Source organism: Bos taurus, chromosome 4 (genome assembly GCF_002263795.3).
Source record: "Bos taurus isolate L1 Dominette 01449 registration number 42190680 breed Hereford chromosome 4, ARS-UCD2.0, whole genome shotgun sequence".
Lineage (NCBI taxonomy): Eukaryota > Metazoa > Chordata > Mammalia > Artiodactyla > Bovidae > Bos > Bos taurus.
In genome coordinates this window covers 31,690,346-31,702,954 of record NC_037331.1, presented here as the reverse complement: position 1 = coordinate 31,702,954, position 12,609 = coordinate 31,690,346, and the positions used below count along the sequence as shown (strand labels likewise).

Here is a 12,609-nt window from a genome sequence, read left to right as displayed (position 1 = left end):
GTGCTTAGGTTCCAGTCGTTATATAAAATATTTAGTATTTAGGAGAAGAGAAGGGAGGGAAGATGAAGGGAAAAAAAAAAAAAGCAGCTCATGGAACGGATACTGTGGAATTGTGTTTGACTTTTTTCCAGACTAAGGCCAAAAGCAATGATGTAAGAGGAAAAGAGTTTTTATTACCATTTTGCAAAAACCGTATTTTATTACCATTTCCCTCCCCCCCCATCCCCCACTTCAGGATTTGATAAGGTTTTGAGAAATTCTGGTGACTCAAATTACTGTGAAGTAAATCCTCCTGACCAAGAAATAAATTAAAATGTCAGTTAGTTTCTCTTCTGCGATTATGGTGAACATCATTCCGAAAGGCTTGTTTTCTTCTGGAAGAGCTGTAAATACTAAAGGCTGAGTCCAGTAGATCTTCTCTGATCACTATCGCCTAGATGCAGCTTCAATCTTAACAGTCAATCATCTCTCCTTGGGGACGCCGACCACGTCTTATCGCTCAGACCACGCCCACCAAGTCTCCCTCCCTCCCACCTCATGGCCCCGCCCCGGGCCTAGCAAAAGAAGATCTTCATTGGTGCAGAAGTTGCTCTGATCCCGCCCCAGCGAGCGGCGATACGCCGAGCTGGCGTGGGGCGGTGGTGGTTGGCTGCCTGGGGACGGGTCCCTGGTCTTGCCCGTCAGAGTAGCTGGCGGCTGTGGCGGCGCTCGGGACTGGGTTGTCAGTCAGTGAGCGGAGGGGGAAGATGGCTCGCCAGGACCCGTTCTGCTAGGAAGAAGGCGGGGGCAGGTGGTGCTGCTTATTCGGAGCAGCAGCCGTCGCTGTCGTTGCCAGCCAGACAAGTCGCGGTTCTGGAGGTCGAGCTTGGAGAGCCGCTCTGGTAAGTCCTGTGGAGAGAACCGCGCCGGGCCCCCAGGGCGGCCGGTGACCCATAACTTTTTTTGTCAGGGAGGAGCCGGGGCGAGGCGACGGCGGGGAGGGGACCAGGACTTTGTCCCCGGGGCGGCGGCTTCGTTGGGGGTAACGGCTCCAGCGCGAGGCGCCGCGGATGAGCGCTAGACTGTGCTGGACGCCCAGGCGTCCAAGGGTCTGAGGGGAGGAACTCGGTGGTAGGCTGCGGCCGGCGGCTTCTCGCCCCGAAGTTGGGCGCAGCCCGCCTGCTGCCTGGGCGGCGGCAGCTTTGTGCGCGAGGACTCGGGTCTTTCTCCTTCCCCGGCGAGGAGCCTTCCGACCTCCGGGCGTGACCTGGGTGCAGCCGCCTCGCGCGGACCAGCCGCCCTTCAGCTGGGTTGCCTGGGGTGGGACACCCCACCCCCTGCAGCGGCTGATGCTCCGGTCCAACCTCTCCTACCCCTCCCACCCCTCCGACTCCTCCTCCCCACTTCAGCGAGGCTGCAACTACCCGTCCAGTCTAATGGCCAAAATGGTCAGTGTCGTCCCCCTCGTCTTTGAAAGCAACATTCTTCCCCGTTCCCCCACAAGTCGGAGAGATTCACAAAGCAGCCACGATTCTTTCCTTTGTTATTTACACTGGTGAGCTTTTCATCAGCCCTTACCCTATTTTTACTATGAGTTAGTCCTCCCCAGGTGGTGGTGGTTTAGTCGCTAAGTCGTGTCCGACTCTCCTAATATACTCGAGAATCGTTAGGATTTTGTCCGAAAATTGTTGCATTGAAAGACCCGCCGAAGTTTGCACGCTCTGGCAGAACTGGGTATCCTCCCTTCGGTGTGTACATGTGTGCGTTGTTCCCTCAGAGTATAGATGTTTCTGAAATTTTTAAATTTTGCTCTGGTGGTTTCGTACTGCACAGAATCGGTTCTCCGATACTCTGTCACACGCCGGGCAGCCGCTCGCTTTTCAGGTAGGGGGAGTTTGTTCAGCGGGCAGCTGCTGCTTATCTTCAGAGACCGTCCTACCGGCTGTAGGGCCAGGCTGTCCTTTGGCAAATTATTTGTCTTTTGGGTCACACAGTAGTTTTTGTAGCAGGTATGCCGCCTCTTTGATTCGTGTATCACTTTACAGTTTGAAATTTTCAGCTTTTAAAACCTTACCTGCATAAAGTCATAAATATTGGTGTAACCCTGAGTCAATTAGTAGTCCTGGGAGGCTTGTTTTCCATGAGAACATTCTCCTAACATCCATAGATCACTACTCTGCGTGCCCCCCCGCCGCGTCCCCCAATTTCTAAGCATTTTTCTTTAGGTTAACACATTTTAAGTCCCAGAGCACCGTATTTTTGAAGTGCAGGCAAGAAAGAAAGAAAAAAAATCTTTAGGATATGCTTGGCTGGCCCATAGTAGCTTCAAAGTCGGCTGTTCTAATAATTCATTTCAACAAAGTGGCAAGGGAGAAAATCATTGCCTGTTTTTTTTTTTTTTCTAATTTTATTTTATTTTTAAACTTTACATAACTGTATTAGTTTGTTTTAGAAAATAAATTCTGTATTTGGAGTATTTATCCTTTCTTGATTTACTATAGTTATAACAACAAAGGGTTTTAAGCCCTCTTAGTTACCAGAATTAACAGTATCTGGATATGGACATCAGATGAAGCATTGGTTAAGTCAGCGTGTTATCCCTGCTGTGCTTCGTTTTTTTGTTGTATTCCTGTTTTATGAAATCTGCTCTCCATTGCATTTTTAGAGCAGTGGTGTTTTGACAGTCAGAGTTTAAATATATCTTGTAGTCAACTGTTTTATTCAGGATCCTGTTGCCTGATATTTATTTTATAATGAGTATTAGGAGATCTTTAAAAGATGTTAGTATCAAGACTATTTTGGCCCTATCAAGTTTGCATCTTGTAAATAAACGAAATTATGTCAGACATAAATTTGCATTACCCCAGGCCGAATAGGTATACAAAATGAATGTCACAGCTCTTGTCATCTAGGAACTTACTATGCCATATACAAGACAGGTAAGTAAAGTAACAATTATAATACTCTGTGATGAGTGTGAATAGAGACTTGCCTAGCATTGTGGGTGAGCAGAGTAGGAGATGGCTAACTCAGCATGGATGTATGTAAAGTTGGGGGCACATAGTAGAGCTTTAAAGTATGGTATAATTTTGCCAAGTGCATGAGCTAAGTGAATACCTTTCCAGGAAAATAGAGTAAGTGAGAAAATGAGGAGGCAGGAGCAACCCTAGCAATTTAGAGACGTCATTGTCGGTGACAAGTCCAAAGTTAGGAACATTGGTCTTGACTTGAATCTGAGGGTTAGATGGGGTGGAAGATGAGAACAGTGAGGGTGGTAGAGGCCCAACCCAGGATGCCGTATCCTTGGCTAAGGGGATTGCATTGAAAATGATGAATAAGAAACCACGTAATGGATTTGTGTTTTGGGTGCTCATTCTGGTAGAGTGAGGTAGAATCTGATAGATCCTGTCACCTCAGGAAAGAAGGGAGGAAGAATCATGAATCCTGAGGGTTTGACTTGGTTCCATTGATTGGAAATGAGTTGTACATAGAGGGAAGATGATGCCTTCTACTTTGGATTTTTTGAATTTGAGGAAACTGTGGGACATTCAGATGAAGATGTAGATAGGTGTTTGAATGTAGGATGTGGAACTTGTAAAGGAAATCAGGAATAGAGGGAGGATGGGGCGTTGAATTGAAGAAGCTGTATTGACTTGGGTATGTTGAAATGATTCAGATTGGAAAAGACTTTAGCATAATAAAAAGCAGCAATTGGAGAATAAACAAATAAAAGGCAGATAGGTGGAAGAATAGTGTGAAAGAGAATTAGTTAGTATTAGTTAGAAAGATTCGGAGAAGGCAATGGCACCCCACTCCAGTACTCTTGCCTGGAAAATCCCATGGACGGAGGAGCGTGGTAGGCTGAAGTCCATGGGGTCGCTAGGAGTCGGACACGACTGAGCGACTTCACTTTCACTTTTCACTTTCATGCATTGGAGGAGGAAATGGCAACCCACTCCAGTGTTCTTGCCTGGAGAATCCCAGGGACAGGGGAGCCTGGTGGGCTGCTGTCTTTGGGGTCACACAGAGTCGGAAAAGACTGAAGCGACTTAGCAGCAGCAGCAGCAGTTAGAAAGATAGGAGGAACTTCAAGAAGGATGCCAAGGGTGGAGTTTTCAAATAGAGGAGGAATGGGTCAACAATTTTGAAGGCTTTAAAGAGGTGTCAAGTAAGAAGATGACTCCAGGACCAGTGAATTTGTCAGGAGTTCATAGGTGACTTTAACAAGGACAGTTTTAGCTGAGTAGTGGTTTAGAAACTAGTCTCCAGAAGACTGAGAAAGAATGTTGTTTGGTCCGACTCTTTGTGACCCATGGACTGTAGCATGCCAGGCTTCCCTGTCCTACACTATCTCTTAGAGTTTGCTCCAACTCATGTCCGTTGAGTCCATCCAGCCATCTCATCCTCTGTTGCCTCCCTCTCTGGCCCTCAGTCTTTCCCAGCATCAGGGTCTTTTCCAATGAGTCAGCTCTTTGCATCAGGAGTGGATGATGAAAAAGTAGACATGCTTGCATGGGGCATTTTAAGAAAACTGAGGAAGGAGGAGAGAATGATGGCCTTAGAGCAGTGGTTCTCAATCTTATCTACACATTTTCAAATCATCTGAGGGAGTTTTTGAGTCCTGATTTCAAGGGGGAACCCCTATACCAATTTGAAGAGTGAAACAGGACCTAGACTTCAGTATTTATTTCAATAGCTTTATGAAAATATAATTGCCTTGTAATAAACTACACATATTTAAAGTGTGCAGTTGAATGTTTAACATGTTTATATTCATTAAACCATCACCACAATAGAAAATAATGAATATATCCATCACCTCCAAAAGTCTCCTAGTGCTCCTTTGTAATCTCTGTCTCAATCCCTGAAACCACTGGTCTACTTTTTATTACTGTAGATTAGTTGCATAGATACTTCACAGTTCCTTAGGAAATTCCGTAGACATAGTTGAAACTGCTGCAGAGGGGTATGAGTTGAAGGGATATTATGCTTGGATTTTTTTTTTTTTATATGTGTAAGGAAAGTGAGAAGTAAGAGATTAGGAAAAATGAGATATGTATTGGAACTACGTTCCTGAGGAAATAGTAGATGGAATTCAGAGCTTTGACCAGTAAAGAAGCGAAGACAACATCTTTAACAAAGAAAATGATATTAAAGATAGTGTATTTTTTTGTTATCAGCATCCAGGTTGTCATCATGTATCAAGATTGGTTCTCAGAAGTGCTCAGAAATAATTAGCATCTTAGTGTTATGAAAATGAATGCCCTGTAGAAAAACCCCTTAAATCTAGCCCCTGGTACTACCATGTAATGCTTTGTCATTTTTTGGAGGGGAGCAGATGGAATTAACAGTTTGACTATTGCTTACTGTTGAGAGCCAAGTACTGCTAGAATCTTTTTGACCCCCTTGGAGTTAAGCTGCATATCTGTACTGGGGAAAGAGAACGTTTAACATTTGCAAATCTCCTGTTTAAAGCATCTTTGTTCAGAAGAAATCCTGCTTACTTGCCCTTTGGATATATGCCTTTTAAACACATTGGAGGAAAAAAATCATTCTTCTCTCTACCAAGGGAGACAGAGAAGAGTTGTGATTGGAAGTTGTCAAAGGTCCATACTTTGTGTCCCGAGCAAGGTGGTATCTATATTCCACACTGTCCCTTCCACCTTTTTAAAAAATTTCAGGCTCAAGTTTCAGATGTAGGTGAAAGCTGAGCCCTGCTGGTTCTGAGGTCCAGGGTTTGTTCATCACTTGATTCTTACTACATTTGGCAGGAGCTGAAAGCAAATAGTTAATATCTAAATATTACTTGACATTGCACTTGATCATAAATAAAGATGGGAGTGAAAACTTTTGTCTGATAGTTTTCTAGAGTTCTGAAATTTCTTTCATTGTATTGTTCAGTTACTAAGTTGTGTTTGACACTTTGTGACTCCAGGGACTGCAGCATGCCAGGCTTCCCTGTCCTTCACTATCTCCTGGAGTTTGCTCAAACTCATGTCCATCGAGTTGGTGATTCTATCTAACCGTTTTACCCTCTGCCGCCCACTTCTGCTTTTTGCCTACAAAATCTTTCATTATGATTAAAGTGTAAAAATATGATCAGATATAGAGAGGGTAGGCCTCCCTAGTTTTGGTGCAGCCTAAAAGAGTAGAACTATCAGTGTTAACGTGATTTTGGATACTGTTGTTACTAAAGTCAAAGCAATATTGTAAACATTCTGTATTTTCTTAATTACTAATCCAATATGTAATAATTGTAGGCAGTTTGGAAAATTCAGGAAAGCCTAAATGATATAAATAATGCCTTCATCCATTGATGGGCTTCCCAAATGGCACAGTGGTAAAAAAATCCACATGCAATGCAAGAGATGCAAGAGACGGTGGTTCGATCCCTGGGTTGGGAAGATCCCCTGGAGTAGGAAATGGCAACCCACTCCTGTATTCTTGCTTGGAAAATTCTATGGACAGAGGAGCCTGGCGGGCTACAGTCTGTGGAGCTGTAAAGAGTCGGACATGAATGAGTGAGTGTGTGTGCACCTGTTGATAATCATTTTTAACACTGGTGAATATCCCATAGGTCCTTTTTAATGGAATTTACTCTTTTTTTTTTTTCACCAACTGCCCCCCTCCACCCCTCCCCCTGCCCCCAGCATATTGTACCTACTCTTTTGTTTGTTGTTGACACTGTTTTGTTTCTAGGTTATTTTTACACAATTGAATGAATGCTTACCTGAGTCAATAAAGCATTATTCTTTTACAGCATACCGTCATTTTAAATGTGTGGCTAATAGTCTAGCATTTGGATTTTCCATTGCTTATTTAACCAATATTTCAATTGTTAAAAATTTAAGCTCTTTCCAATAATTTGATGGATTAATCATTGCTTATATCTTTTATTAAGAGAAATTCTAAAGTTAAAAGATACACATAATTATTTTTGATAGATATTAATAGATTGCTTTCCAGAAAGTTATGATAGTCATTTTTATTAATTGTGCTTGAGAATGCCAGCAATCTTTCCATATTAAAAAACTGCTATTTTGATATGAAAAGTCTATAAATTTCTTTATTTCATTTGTTACTAGTGACTTCAAATATTTGTGTTTTTTTGTGAATTATCTATTAATGTCCTTTGTTTATTATGCTATTGGATTTTAAAATACTGCGTTATAAAACCTCTTTGTGTATAAAACTATTATGTATTGGTCAAATTGCAATGCAGATAATTTCTCCACTTTGTCATTTGCATCCTAATTTTGTTTTTGGCTTGAATTTTTTATTTTTAAACAGATTTTTATATTTAGTGTAGCTAAATCTATCAAATTTTTCTTTTATGTTATCTACCTGCTTAGACTTTCTTGTGTTTGCATATTCTGTAAGTAATTACTTCTTTTTCCTTATATTACTTTCAGAATTAAAAAAAAAAATTTATCTTTAATCTATTTGAAATGTATTTTAAGGTAGAGTGGCAAGTCAATTATTTTATACTATTTACTGAATAATTGTCTTTCCCCAGAGATTTTCTGTTCTGCTTCATTTTGCTATATTTTTTGCTCCAATAATTCCAAACAGTTCTAATTACTGTAACTTTTTAATGTATCTTACTATGTGGTTGTGTGAATTCCTGTTATCTTTTTCAAAACATTTTCATAATTTCTCATTTTTTTTCAGATTACCTTTAATCCAATTTGTTAAGAAAGAATTTAATTGAAAATATAAACTAATTTTTTAGAGATAGCTATGATACCTTATGATCTATTTTAGAGATAGATATGAAATACTTTACAATATTTTCATCATTTCTTCAAGTCATCTTTTTTTTTTTTTTCTTCAAGTCATCTTTTATGACTCAGTGTTTTGTAGTTTTCTTCATGTGGTTCTGCCTATTTTTAAAGTTGACTTTTGGTATTTTAAAACCTCTTGTTGCTATTGTGAGTGAAATACTTTTTCATTGTATTTTAAAGAGGGTTACATCTTCCTGATGGAACATAGAAAAGTTGGTGATTTGTTGTACTATTTTCTAATTGATCATCTTATGAAATTCTATTTTTTAAATTTATTTTTTATGCAATGCTTAATTGTAATAGTTTCTATTGGATTTTATAATAAGGCAGTTATAGAATTTGTGAATGATGATAATTTTGTTTTCTTGCCAATATTTAACCTTTTCTTTTTTTTAAAAAAAATTACACTGATTACAGTGTCTAGAAGATAGTTAAATTATATTAATGAATAGTGAGCATCTTTGGCTCATTTCTTATTTGAATGAATGCCTTTAGGGTTTTCATAGTTGTGTATTCTTTTTGACAGGTTTTTTTTTTTTTTTTGTATGTTAAGGAAGTAGTCTTCTATTCCCCTTTTTTAGAATTAAGTTTAAATTGGATCACATAAATTTCATAATATATTATATGATTATATGGCTTTTCTTCTTTGCCTATTGTTTGATGAATCATATTAAAAGCTTTCCTAATAGATTTCACCAATTTTGTCTCTTTGGAATAAAAACAACTTGGTAATAGCATACTTCTTTAAAGCTAGATTTGATTGCTCTGTAAGATCTCTAGTGTTCCTTTTGTATTATCTTTCTCAGGTTTTGGTTTCTGAATATGCTAGCTTTGTGAAATAGAGAGAATGGGGAGAGAACTTATAAGTTCTGGCACTGTCTTCCTTAAAGGTCTGAAGTAGTATAACTTCCTTGCTAACACTAGCAAGGGAGGCGTTCTCCGTCCCCCTTCTGATGTCTGTGTCAGAAGCTTGCTCTGTCCCTTTTCTTACTTTAATAAAACTCTGCTACACACATACACACACACACAAATGAGGTAGTTTAGCTATATGAAAATGTCCAGGTCTTTTTGGATTGAAAACAGTTTGTTGATATTTTAATATCTGCTACTTTCTAAGTGAGTGAGTGAGGTCACTGTCGTGTCCATGGACTGTAGCCTACCAGGCTCCTCCGTTCATGGGATTTTACAGGCAAGAATACTGGAGTGGGTTGCCGTTTCCTTCTCCAGGAGATCTTCCTGACCTAGGGATTGAACCCAGGTCTCCTGCATTGTAGGCAGATGCTTTACCGTCTGAGCCACCAGGGAAGTCCACTTTCTAAGTACTTTGCATAATTAATTTCATTTATCTGTGTACAACTTTGCAAGATAAGTATTAGTTATCCTTATTTTTCAGATAAACTGAGATGAAAGAGATTAAGATACTTGTTCAAAAGCAGCAAGTAGAGGTAGAGTTTAAACTCAATTCCTCTCTGATGCCATAACTCATGATTTTTAATCAATATCCTAATTGTTTTCCTAATTAAGACTCTTTCTTTATTCTTTATTATTGAGAAGTTGGCTTAATTATTTTATTTAAGTGTTTTACTAACTGTTTTCCTCTTTGCCCAGTTAGTTTCAGTTTTTGGTAACCCTATCATAATTATGACTGGTCTGTTCTATGTTGATATCGTATCTTCTGCTGTTTCAACAAACAGTCCAGTATGGTTATGATAGAAGATACTGGAATGGGAATGGGATGGTATTTATTTGATGTACTTTATGTAATTCACATTTTAATGTGTTGGATGTTCAAGATCAGTTTGCATTCCTAAATAACACATCAAGGAGCTTTAGTACTTTACCATTCGAGTTTAATATTTGTCATTATTGAAGCTTTCATCAGGGTAGCCTTTTAGTAGTAAATGTTAAATGATACTTGTTTGGTGTGTGCTTTCTGGAACAAAGAGTCTTTTGAGTAGCAGATGAATGTTAGTTGACTTCTCATATAAATGTGTAAACATTCAGTTATTTGCACTAGATCTAAGGAAAACAGTATATATGAGTTTTCTTAAGCTGTACAATCAAAATTATTTGAGGTTTCAGCTATTGGAAGATATACATTACTCTCCTATAAAGGAACTTAGAGGCTTGAAAATTTAAGAGAATAATGTAAGCCTTAAAAATGCTTAATTTGGGCAAGCAGTTGTAAATTCTATCTTTTTGAGCTCCTCTGTTTTTTTCCCATTTAGATGTAATTAATGTTTAATTAATTCATTATTGGTTATAATCAACATACAGACTATAGTCACTACCTTTCACTAATGAGAGGCAGGAAAATCTGCTAGTCTGACCTGGCGTTTATATACTCTTTTGATCTAAATGTCAAAGTTCCTGTTGCTTTGTTAATCCATAGATATTATTGTGGTGGATGGAGTGACCACATAGTCCTCAAAACAGTGCACACTTTAGTAGGTTAGAAGAGGGAGAGACTATTTTTGGGAAATTATGAAACTTTGAGTGAGTTCGGATAAAGGAGTGAGGTGGAAGGTGGAAGTATTATAGAAACAGGTGAGAGGAGACACATCCATTAAGTATGAAAGGTAGAAATATGCAAATCAAATAGACTATTAGAGGGGTACAGAAAATCAGAAGAATGGGTTACATGGATGATAGAAGTAGAATATTGAAGTCAGTGAAGTCTTCTTAGTAGGGTTTCAGAAAGGAAGATCCTTGTGGCAAGGTTAAAGAGAAAGAATGAGTACTGAGACAGAACTAGTAGAATTGTCATTTTTGAGGTCATGGAGAGTATATGATGAGAACCAAATACATATTGTAAAGGGGGTTAAGGAATAAACTGGTGTTGGAATAATTGGAGGCAGTGGCAGTAGATAAGGCTACTAAATCAGAAAGTTAATCAGCGAAGAACAAATAAAGATCGAAGTATTGTAACTGGAGGGTATTAGAAGCTAGTGCAACTTCTCTCCCAATTCCATCCTAATCCCTTACCCCGCTCTCCACAGATCCTGAAATGCATTTTGTTCAGTTGAATGAAATGCAGATTGTCCACCTGAAAATATTTTGTTAGTGATAGTTAGAGCTATGGTTATTGATCATCAGTGATGTGCCAGTGCTTTATTTATATTTAATCCTTAGAACGTTCCTGAAATACAGATGTTATTACTTACTTTTCACAGGGGAGGAAAGTTTAAGTAACTTGCTGGAAAGTGGTTATAGGTTTTTTGGGCTCTTTGTGTGTGTGTGTGTGTGTGTGTGTGTATCTGTATGTGTGTATGTGTGAAATTTGAACAAAATCTGTACTTTAGTTAATAATACTGTATCACATGTTAATTTCCTGTTTTTTTTTTTTTTTTTACAACATAGTGTTTCTTCACATTCTCAGAATTGTATTAGAAGTTTCAAGCTTCATTCAGTTTTTTAAAAATCACTAAGGAAATAAATTTTCTAGACTTTAAGCAGTAATGCTGCTGCTGCTGCTGCTGCGTCGCTTCAGTCGTGTCCAACTGTGCGACCCCAGAGATGGCAGCCCACCAGGCTCCCCATCCCTGGGATTCTCCAGGCAAGAACACTGGAGTGGGTTGCCATTTCCTTCTCCAATGCATGAAAGTGAAAAGTGAAAGTGAAGTCGCTCAGTCGTGTCCGACCCTCAGTGACCCCATGCACTGCAGCCCACCAGGCTCCTCTGCCCATGGGATTTTCCAGGCAAGAGTACTGGAGTGGGATGCCATAGATGCCAAAATACATGGAACTATATCAAAGTTTTTAGTGAATATGTATTAGAAATATAGCATTCTATTCATACTAAGTCAAACAAGTGGAATAAAAATGTCAAACTTTTTAGATAGGTAAAAATTCACAAATTTTCTAAAATATACATATTATATTGTACATATTATTTATATGGATATGTATACAAAGATTTTCTACTACACTTGATAAAGGCTTGAGAAAGAACAGCAACAACAAAAAGATGAGGAAATTGGAAAACATAAACTAAATGAAATGGGAGTACTAAATATGGAATACAAAAAATAAACTAGATAAAAGTAAAAGGTCATCATATAATCCAGTTGTTTTTAAACTTGACTGTTCATTAGAAACACATTTGGAGCTTTGGAGATAAAGCAATAGCTGGGCATTTGTGTTTTTCAAAAAATTACAAGATAATTCTGATATGCATCTGGATTTTAAAAAGTGATTACAGGTTTTCCTATTAAATGGTAGTTTTAGTGATATAGAATTCTATTATTTTCTGCTGACCAATCATAATACAATGGTATTAAGAGAATAATAGTTACATAATCACAGTAGTAAAAGATGTTTATCAATTTTCACAATCAATAGCCAGACAATAAATAAAAGATAATTACAATTGCAAACTATAATGAAAACATGATTAACCTAACAATATAAAATAACTACATAAAATTTGGGGGGTCAAGCAGAGTGATGTAGTAAGTGGAAGTGCATACATGCATGTTTTCATTCACCCAGCCAGTCTGTGTCTTTTGGTTGGTGCATTTAATGCATTTACATTTAAGATAATTATATGTATGGGCCGATTACCATTTTCTTAATTGTTTTGAGTTTATTTTGTGTAGATCTCTTCCTTCTCTTGTGTTTCCTGCCTAGAGAAGTTCTTTTAGCATTTGTAAAGGTGGTTTGGTGGTGCTGAATTCTCTCAACTTTTGTTTGTCTGGAAAGCTTTTGATTTCTCCGTCAAATCTGAACAAGAGTCTTGCTGGGCAGAGTGTTCTTGGTTGTAGTTTTTTCCCTTTGCTCACTTTAAATATATCATGCCATTCCCTTTTGACTTGTAAAGTTTCTGCTGAGAAATCAGCTAATAATC

General features: G+C 38.5%; 1 protein-coding gene across 2 annotated transcripts in view; it reads left to right on the top strand.

Annotated features, from left to right (window-relative positions):
* Positions 1 to 682: 682 nt before the first annotated feature.
* HYCC1 (hyccin PI4KA lipid kinase complex subunit 1) overlaps positions 683 to 12,609 on the top strand; it is an 87,351-nt gene continuing 75,424 nt past the window's right edge. For both annotated transcript variants that reach the window (XM_002686713.7, XM_059885821.1), the window contains exon 1: positions 683 to 881. The gene's annotated coding sequence lies outside the window, so the exon portion shown is untranslated. The remainder of the gene's footprint in view (positions 882 to 12,609) is intronic.